The sequence below is a fragment of the Anguilla rostrata genome, chromosome 2, assembly GCF_018555375.3.
Source record: "Anguilla rostrata isolate EN2019 chromosome 2, ASM1855537v3, whole genome shotgun sequence".
NCBI lineage: Eukaryota > Metazoa > Chordata > Actinopteri > Anguilliformes > Anguillidae > Anguilla > Anguilla rostrata.
Window position 1 is genome coordinate 71,242,770 of NC_057934.1, and position 9,737 is coordinate 71,252,506.

Consider the following 9,737-nt stretch of genomic DNA (forward strand, 5'->3'; position numbering starts at 1 on the left):
CTAGATGCAAATTTGTTCCTCACAAGAAGAGAGGCCTGTTCACCAACTTTTATGGCAAATGGGGTACAGGGGCCAGACTCCTGAACATCTAAAATATTTCCACACGTCCTTCAGTGACACCAGTTGCTCAATCAATCCCATTCTGTACTTTAAAGGATCAAAGAGTTCAGCCATCCCAACAAACATACTAGGTTTGGTTAGGTTATTCTGAGCAATTCATACCAAATCACGGTTATTTGAGGTGAAAGAGAAGCAATAATAATAATAATAATAATAATAATAATCCTAAGAAAAACAATATGGTTCCAGCAGCTTTGCTATTGGACCCCTAATTAAACTAAAAATAGTGTTGATGCAGGGAAAGAGAGAGTGTGGTAGAGAGTGGCAGGGTGTATGTGTTTTAAGAGAGAATTTGTTTTGTGTTACTGGTAGTGTGTGTGTGTGTGTGTGTGATCCTCATTAGTAGTACCAGCCCATCATATCTGTTCATCAGTTAATGTGAATCTTTTCTGAAAAACAGACAGAAAAAACACAATCATAAAATTATTCTCACAGGAGTTTGGTGAGTAAGGAGAGGCTGCAGGGTGTTTGCCAGGACACCTTCACGATCATTGATGGGGTCAAGCCATTCAGATTTAGCAGAATCAATGTAGAAATACTCGAAACCACTAAGGCCTGCGTTGTTCAGTTTGGGCACATTGTATAAGACATACCTGATGATGAACATTCAGAGATTAGAAAAAAAACATTCATCAAAGAGCATGACAATTCTTGATATGCAAACCACCCATCAAAGGAAAAAAACCTGTAGGTAAAACTTTCAGTTCCCTTTAACTTTATCTGACTGTTTCTGCCTTTGAACAAAGTGATAAAATGCACCATGATGACATATCTTACTGAAAAGTCAGATCTATCTCTCCTGTGTCACCTCTATTCTGTCATTCCTCCAGATCTATCCATCCTCTGCTCTCTCATTCCTGCAAGCTTTCTGACTGACTGAGAGAAGCAGACTGCCCACTCCTCTTTTTTTTCAAAAAAGGAAAACTCATCATTAACCCATGAGAAACTGAGGGACTGAGGTGGAGCAGAACCATGAGCACCCTGTCACCCCCCCCACCCCCAAGTCTCTCCTGTCAGTCTCTGCTGTATACTGGCTCATCAAACACAAGTGCCATAGCAGTAACCTTTAAAATATGATGGCACTGCTGTAGTACCATCTCTCTATTACTGGAATCCATGGAAAATCAGTAGACAAAATGTGAAATACTGCACCACAGGTCTAACCAAATCTTCATAAAGGTTTTTTTTTTGTTGCTATTGCCATAATTTAAAGACTTCACTCACCAGTCCACCTTATTGCCTTTTTTATCTCTGCAGACGATTTGGCCTTCAGAGGCCCAGTACAGGACACTGACAGTGAGGACCACCCTCCACATGACTTCCTGAAACACACCAGGAATAATAACAGCAACACATCAATGTGGTTCATTTTCATTTTGCAATTTAAAACTAGTACGTTAAAGACAGTTTTCAGTTAAAGGGGAACTGCACTTTATAACTGTGGCAAACACGCCTGCCACAGGCCACCGAAGTGGCTTTCTTTGGGGCCCTCCAGCACAGAGACACAGGGAGAAGATGTTAAAACAGTCCACATTTATTCCACGAGGGTTTGGCAAGATGGTATAGCCAAATGAGCAGATGTTAAACCTTGTCATGACAGAGAGCTCCTGGTGTGGGTGGGGATGGCAGATTTAACCTGTGCGCAGCGATTACCTCACTACGCACAGGTGCAGCCACTCCTGTTCCTGGGTCCAATTAGCCTGGCCAATTATCTAATTCTTCACCAATTATCCAATTGGCCAGGTCTAATTAGCTTGACCCAGGGCAGGTGTGGCTGCTTAAACCAGCCATCCCCACACCACATACCCCCAACGCCAAACTGAGGCCAGGGAGAATCACTGGCCGAAGCCTACCCCCCCCCCCCACCCCTGCACTCCCAACAAAGCAAAAGACAAATAAAAATAAACTCTAAACACGCTAAAAAAAAAAAAAAAGTCAGGGTGGGTGGCCCCGGAACAGTCCAATACATGCTGTGCCCCTCCTTCTGACGACAAGGCAGCCCTTCTTCCTCCTCCCTCCCGGAGCACGGGAAGTCCTGGGCTGCTCTGCTGGCTGGTGGGGGCGTCACCGGCTTGGGCTGTTCCAGGGGCTGTGGTGGGGTGGCTGGGCTGGTGGGCTGGTGGACTGGCCGTGTGGTGCTGGGGACCAGGAACCCTCGTGGCTGTGGTGGCCGCCAGTCGGCTCTGCTGGCAGGCGGCTGCAGGCTTATCCCCTCATGGGCTCCGGGCAAACCAACCAGGCCAAAACAAAGAACTAAAAACAACCAAAACGGACGAGAAAGGAAGCAAAACGGCGCGGCCACCGCTCGTGCGCCGCCCGTGGCTGACCCGCCTTCCCGGCCAAGTCCAGCTCACGGCGCGACCACCTCTCATGCACCGCCCGTCGCTGACCTGCCTTCTCGGCCAGGTGCAGCTCCTCAGCATCCCAGCTGAGGATTGCCTCCTTCCCCTCCCTGGTCATCTTCAGCTCCCCATTTTTGGCCCGGAGGATCCACCCGAAGCCCTGTCGAGAACACCTCAGCCGCCCCTCCTCCAGTGTGCTTCCTGGCTGGCCCTCCTGTGCCTCTTTGCTGTGCCGGAGGAGCCCCACGTTGGGCGCCACTGTGGCAAACACGCCTGCCACAGGCCACCGAAGTGGCTTTCTTTGGGGCCCTCCAGCACAGAGACACAGGGAGAAGATGTTAAAACAGTCCACATTTATTCCACGAGGGTTTGGCAAGATGGTATAGCCAAATGAGCAGATGTTAAACCTTGTCATGACAGAGAGCTCCTGGTGTGGGTGGGGATGGCAGATTTAACCTGTGCGCAGCGATTACCTCACTACGCACAGGTGCAGCCACTCCTGTTCCTGGGTCCAATTAGCCTGGCCAATTATCTAATTCTTCACCAATTATCCAATTGGCCAGGTCTAATTAGCTTGACCCAGGGCAGGTGTGGCTGCTTAAACCAGCCATCCCCACACCACAATAACACTTCTGCTTCTCACGACTGATATTGTCCTTCTAATGAATGTGTCGCCTTTCATTTTTCGATTAGTTATTTCATTTTGTTAATATTTTACTGTTTTGTTGTTTTCCTACAAATGCAGGAAGTAGACCCAGGCAGTTTAGTGTCAAACTCGAGGATGCATATCATTGCGCGACTTCTGATGTGGGCGTACCTGCAGACAATAACATTAGGTTGGTCGTAGAAATAGTGTTGTATGATTACTAGCTAGCGAAACTGAAAATGTCTGAGGACGAAATAAATGGATGGTGGCAACCTTATAACAACAGCCAGCAAGGTGTTTAACTGTTACCGTAGACATCCTATGTATCACAAACAGACGCGATAGCGTGAGCCAGCCCGCTTAGTACCTACCTCGAGCGGTTCGACCAACGATGGGAAAACGGTGGGTACAGCTCCAGGGTTCAGACGGTCGCCTTGGTAGCCGATGGCTTCAAGTGGTCGCTGCATTACGTTTGCGAACTTCTTCGGCTGTTATGTTGGGGTGTCTGATTACATCCAGCCATGTCTGGCACAAAGTTTCATTCCGTGGAAAACTATGAAAATGTGCTTTCAAGGCAAGTTTAACAGGCGCATTATAACAACCGTTTAGGTAGTAAGTGTATAATTTGTCCAGGTGCGTAGAACTGCCGAAATCCGTCCTGCTAGAGTTGGATTAGTATCTGCGTTCATTTGCTAGTTACATACCGCGTTAGATTTAAACTTTTAACTGTGTGGTAACTGTTCTTTGTTTTTAGGTTGTGTTAGGTTTCTTTGTTTTTAGGTTGTGTTAGGTTTCTATCTACCACTTTTGATTCGTAGAATTGATAGATTGCGATTATTGCACTATTACAGGCTGTGAACCTGTGTAATCAGCGCGTTATTTGACTCAGGTTTTCAGTTGCTAATTAGGTACACTCGGAGCAACGCTAGCATCGCTCCCTCCTAGTTTATGAGCCAGCTCCCCATTCCAGTCTGTGCTCTCCCCCTCAGAAGGCGCTTCCAGCGACGTGGCCCCCCTCGACAACGGAACCCCTCTAACCTCTGCTACCCCCCGCTGACCCCCTGTGAGAACTTCACGGTCACAGGGGGGTTATGGAACTGCCAGTCTGCTACGCGCAAGGCAGACTTCATCTCCGCCTATGTCTCCCTCCTATCCCTGCAGTGCCTTGCCCTCACAGAAACCTGGATCACTCCAGACAACTCTGCCACTCCTGCTGCCCTCTCGTCCTCCTACTCCTTCTCCCACACCCCCCGGTGATCTGGCCGTGGTGGTGGTACTAGTCTACTGATCTCCCACACCTGGAAATTCTCTGTTCTCCCCCTCCCTGACCTGTCTATATCCACTTTTGAATTCCATCCTGTCTCTATCACCTACCCTGCTAACCTCTATATTATTGTTATTTATCGTCCCCCGGGGCCCCTGGGAAGCTTCCTGGATGAGCTAGACACCCTGCTCAGCTCCTTCCCTGAGGACGGCACCCCGCTGATCCCCCTGGGAGATTTTAACATCCACCTAGAGGCCTCCCAGTCTGCTGCCTTCCTACCACTACTCCACTCCTTCGACCTCTCCCTACAACACTCTCCCCCAACCCACAAGGCAGGCAACCTCCTAGACCTGATCTTCCTGAGGACCTGCTCCAGCTCCAATCTCACGGTTACCCCCCTGCATACGTCTGACCATCACTTAATCTCCTTCTCCCTCCCCCTCTCTCCACATCCTCCCTTTCCTCCTCCCTCCCCCACTGTCACTGTCCGCCGTAACCTCCGCTCCCTATCACCCTCTTCTCTTGCTCCCAGAGTGACTGCTTCCCTCCCCCCTCTTCAATCATTTTCCAAGCTCCCCACTAACTCTGCATCCTCCACCCTAACTTCATCTCTCTCCTCAGCACTCGACTCCCTATGCCCCTTTGTCCCTAGGCCAGCACGTTCATCCCCTCCCAGTCCATGGATGTCTGACATCCTACGCACCTCCAGGGCCAGCCTCCGCGCTGCTGAGAGGAAGTGGGCCAAATCCAGGGACCCATCTGACCTCTCAGCCTATCAGTCTCTCCTGACAGAGTTTTCTTCTGCTGTCACTGCCGCTAAGGCAAAATTCTACCAAACTAAAATTCATAACTCCATTTCTAACCCTCATCAACTTTTCTCTATTTTCTCTTCTCTCCTCAGCGTGCCACCTCCTCCACCCCAGTCTTCCTTCACTGCAGATGACTTTGCAGCATTCTTTGACGAAAAGATTGCAGACATCCGCAGCTCCTTTGCCCCCTCCACGCTCTCCGCCCCCTCTGTGCCCTCCGCGCCCTCTGTGCCCTCCGCGCCCTCCGCGCCCTCTGCGCCCTCCGCGCCCTCTGCGCCCTCCGCCCCCTGTTTCTCCACATTTTCTCTCCTCACAGACTCTGAAGTTTCCCAGCTTCTGCTCACCCACCGCCCTACCACCTGCGCCCTCGACCCTATCCCCTCATCTCTCCTCCAGGCAATCACACCAGACATCCTCCCTTTTGTCACCTCCCTCATGAACTCCTCCCTATCTTCTGGATGTTTCCCCTCATCCTTCAAGAGGGCCCACATCACCCCGCTGCTGAAGAAACCCACAATAGATCCTTCAGTCATTCAGAACTACCGCCCGGTATCTCTCCTCCCTTTCCTATCCAAAACACTTGAACGTGCTGCATCTAACCAACTCTCTGCTTTCTTCTCTCAGAACAACCTGCTTGACCCCCACCAGTCTGGCTTCAGGCCTGGCCACTCGACCGAGACTGCACTCCTCTCGGTCAGTGAGTCACTCCATGCCACACGAGCAGCCTCCCTCTCCTCTGTCCTGATTCTTCTAGACCTCTCCGCTGCATTTGACACTTTGGAGCACTCTATCCTCCTGTCCTCCCTGGCAGCAACAGGGATCTGCGGCACAGTCCTTGACTGGATTGAGTCTTACCTCTCTGACCGTTCCTTCCAGGTTGCCTGGGCGGGTAAGGTATCACCACCCCGTCCCCTCGAGTTCCCCAGGGCTCAGTCCTCGGTCCCCTTCTCTTCTCCTTATACACCAGATCCCTTGGCCCTGTAATATCTGCCCATGGCTTGTGCCATCACTCCTATGCCGACGACACGCAACTCTTTCTCTCCTTCTCCCCATCGGACACACAGGTCCCTGCCCGCATCTCCGCTTGCCTGAGGGACATCCAGAGCTGGATGGACAATCACCACCTGAAGCTCAACCCGGGAAAGACGGAGCTAATCTTTATTCCTGCTCTATCCTCTCCCCTCCTCGACTTTTCCATTTCCCTAGGGGACACCTTAGTGACATCATCACCCTGTGCCAAGAATCTCGGAGTGGTGATGGACAACAGGCTGTCCCTCTCCAAGAACATTGCAGCAGTAAGCCGGGCATGCCGATTTTTCCTGTATAACATCCGGAGAATCCGCCCCTTTCTCACCACCTACTCAACCCAGCTCCTGGTCCAAGCAATGGTTCTATCCTGCCTGGACTACTGCAACTCTCTTCTGGCTGGACTACCGGCATCTGCCACCAGACCCCTGCAACTCATTCAGAATGCTGTGGCTCATCTGGTCTTCAACCTCCCCAGACACTCCCACGTCACTCCCCTGCTCACTACCCTCCACTGGCTGCCTGTTATAGCTCGCATCAAATTTAAAACATTGGTCCTAGCATACCAGGCAGTCAAGGGATCAGCCCCAGCATACCTCCACAAGATATTCAAACCCTACATGCCAGCCAGATCCCTCCGTTCTGCTACCTCAGGACGCCTGGCACCTCCCCCTCTTCGCACCTGCACTTCCAGAACACGTCTCCTGTCTGTTCTGGCCCCACGATGGTGGAATGACCTCCCCGTGGAGGTCAGAACAGCTGAGACACTGACCCATTTCAAACAACGACTGAAGACTCACCTCTTCAGGCTGCACCTCTCCCCATCCCTCCCTACCCCCCTGTAAATGACTGTAAGCTTAGGGTTGTAACTAGGCAGCTGTTTTGTAGGTGACTTAGGTGCATTAACGGTCTTAACTACTGCTTGTATTTTTTCCATAGATTGCGTTGTTGCCGTTCTCGTTGTGTTAGTATTAATCAGTTTAACCTTCAAGGTCCAAGTTGAACTATGCGGTAGTTCTCTGCACTTGGACCGGTACTTCTTTCTAGGGTTTTCGTCATACTTGTTCCTGGTTATGGTTATACACTTTGCTGTACGTCGCTCCGGATAAGAGCATCTGCCAAATGCCCGTAATGTAATGTAATGTAATGTAATGTAACCAGGTACAATGCAGCTCATTATTACACCAATATCGCACCAAACAAAAGAACGTTAGTTTGTTCAATTTCAACGCTAAGTTAGAATGTTTTGCTTCGCTTCTTCTCGATTTTGCCGCGAAACGAAATTGAAGAAGAAAAAAACGGAAACCGTACTACTATGTGGACTTGCGCTGTAAAAAAAAGGTCTTTCTTTCTAACATTAGATATTTAAAATGAAATAACTAATCGAAAAATTAAGGGCGACACATTCATTATAAGAACAATATCAGTCATGAGAAGCATTAGAGTTATTAAAGTGCAATTCCCCTTTAAAGGCTAGAAACTGTGAATGAATTACATTGCCTGAGATGGTTGAAATGAATACATTTTTTGATTGTCATTCTAGATGTTTATTATTTGACATCAACTCATAATAAAGGATAGGAGAGAGAGAGAGAGAAGGAGGATGGGAGGGAGAGGGAGGTAGGGAGGGAGAGAGAGAGAGAGAGAGAGACAAATAGATATAAGTTGACCCGTATCAGATACTCACCATGACTCTTGGTGATCAAACAGAGCCGGAGTAGCATAACATGAACCACCTTTATGTTAATGGAAAAGATTGCTTATAAGGTTGTAGCCCTTTGAGGCCACAAAAATCTCATCCCATTGAAGTCCATTGTATAACAATCAGCTGCAGCGAATATCTAGAAAACTCATCAAATCCCAGTGAACCTATCTGAACAGATCGATAGCACCCCGGGTAAGTGGAAACATAGTTAATTTCATTTTTAAGTAAGCTTCCCCTGTAATTAAAAATTTGTATTCAGAAATGTTACCCATGGAACACGGGCAGACAAAAACACACCAAAAGCACACAAACCTGCACATGCACACAAGAACAAGCATATGAAAGTGCATTTTCAGTGAGTATATGACAGAAGCTGAAACAACTGACCTGTGTCCTCAGATGACTGACCTCAGATGAAATTCTCTGTTCCTCTGGATGGCTTTGGTTTACAGAAGAATCGGTGCCTGTTTAAATAGTCTTAAGACTGAGGGGGTGGTGGTCGTAAGACACCCGTATGAGTTTCTGGCCAAATTCTGCGGTTACATTTTTACATTTTTCGTAAGAACTTTTGGGAAGGGGAATTTTCAGACATTTCCTTGAGCTATAACGTTAAACCAGCCTAACCGGTTTTCCCCATGGGCATAAAGGGGGGGGGGGGGGTTTACAACATGATGTCAAATTGCATTACTTTCTTAAGAAATATTCCGTTGTCGTTCCGATTGAAATTACTACTGATGGTTTTGCGATAGGGAATTAGTTCATTAGGGAATTAATACCGCTTAGTTCGCTTCCGCCTCCGGCCGGCTCTGCCTGTAAGGATAACAGAAAAGGATTGCAAAAAGAAAATAGCTTGTTGAAGCAGGATGTATATGTTTCATAGACATGTTTGATGGAAATGTTTATTGAAGAATGTTAATGCTTATCTAATTAATCCTTGCTTGTCCGACAAGGTCCTTAAAATCCCGTTTTAGTAAATATGCATGTCATATAAGGCTCACTTTTGTCTTATCCAGAGAAATAAATTATAAACACTTTCCTGACCAAACATTTATTCATGTTTTATTTTTAAATGACATTGGCTGAGACATCACGTCTCCTGTCTGTTCTGGCCCCACAATGGTGGAATGACCTTCCCGTGGAGGGCAGAACAGCTGTGAGACCCTGACCACCTTCAAGCGACAACTGAAGACTCACCACTTCAGGCTGCACCTCTCCCCATCCCTTCCTACCTCCCTGTAGTCTAATTGACTGTAAGCTTAGCAAACTAAGAGGCATGACAAGCTACAACATCAAGACTATAGCCGCGTTTCCACCAAAATTACCCGGAACTTTTAGTCCCAGGAACTACTTTTCAAGGAACTAAAAGGTTCCTTCAGCCCATGGTTGTCTGCGTTTCCACCGCGGTCTAAAGTACCGCGAAGATTAGGCAAATTAACCCACTGACGTATGAAAAAGCGACGTTGTCGTCGGTCCATCTGTCCTATGATTTTTTCTGTAACCCCATACTACCACTGAAGTAGCCTACATTATTTTCTAATAACCGGGACAGCCCGGAGGGGTTTATTCCACTTATATACAACGGGCTACCAACAATGACTGTATATGGTTACTTTTGTACTTATTGATTTTTATCGATTTAATCACCTGGAATTGAAATATTCTTCTGCAGCCGTTTGGGCATATTGTTTTTATGCGAACATTCGTTTTCATGTCTTGACATCCGAAGCGACAGAATGCATTCACATTTCCAATATAACTGGCAACAACAGCAGAAAACATGCACACGTTGTAAACAATTTGCTGTTTGATTACTTTCTCATTGTCA

At 47.9% G+C, this 9,737-nt stretch overlaps 1 long non-coding RNA gene across 1 annotated transcript; it reads right to left on the minus strand.

The window, feature by feature from the left end:
• Nucleotides 1-8: 8 nt before the first annotated feature.
• LOC135249087 (uncharacterized) lies at nucleotides 9-8,387 on the minus strand. Its single transcript, XR_010328559.1, has 3 exons — nucleotides 8,300-8,387; nucleotides 1,345-1,442; nucleotides 9-713 (listed from the first exon to the last, which is right to left on the minus strand). It is a non-coding gene; the product is annotated as an uncharacterized LOC135249087 (long non-coding RNA).
• Nucleotides 8,388-9,737: the final 1,350 nt, after the last annotated feature.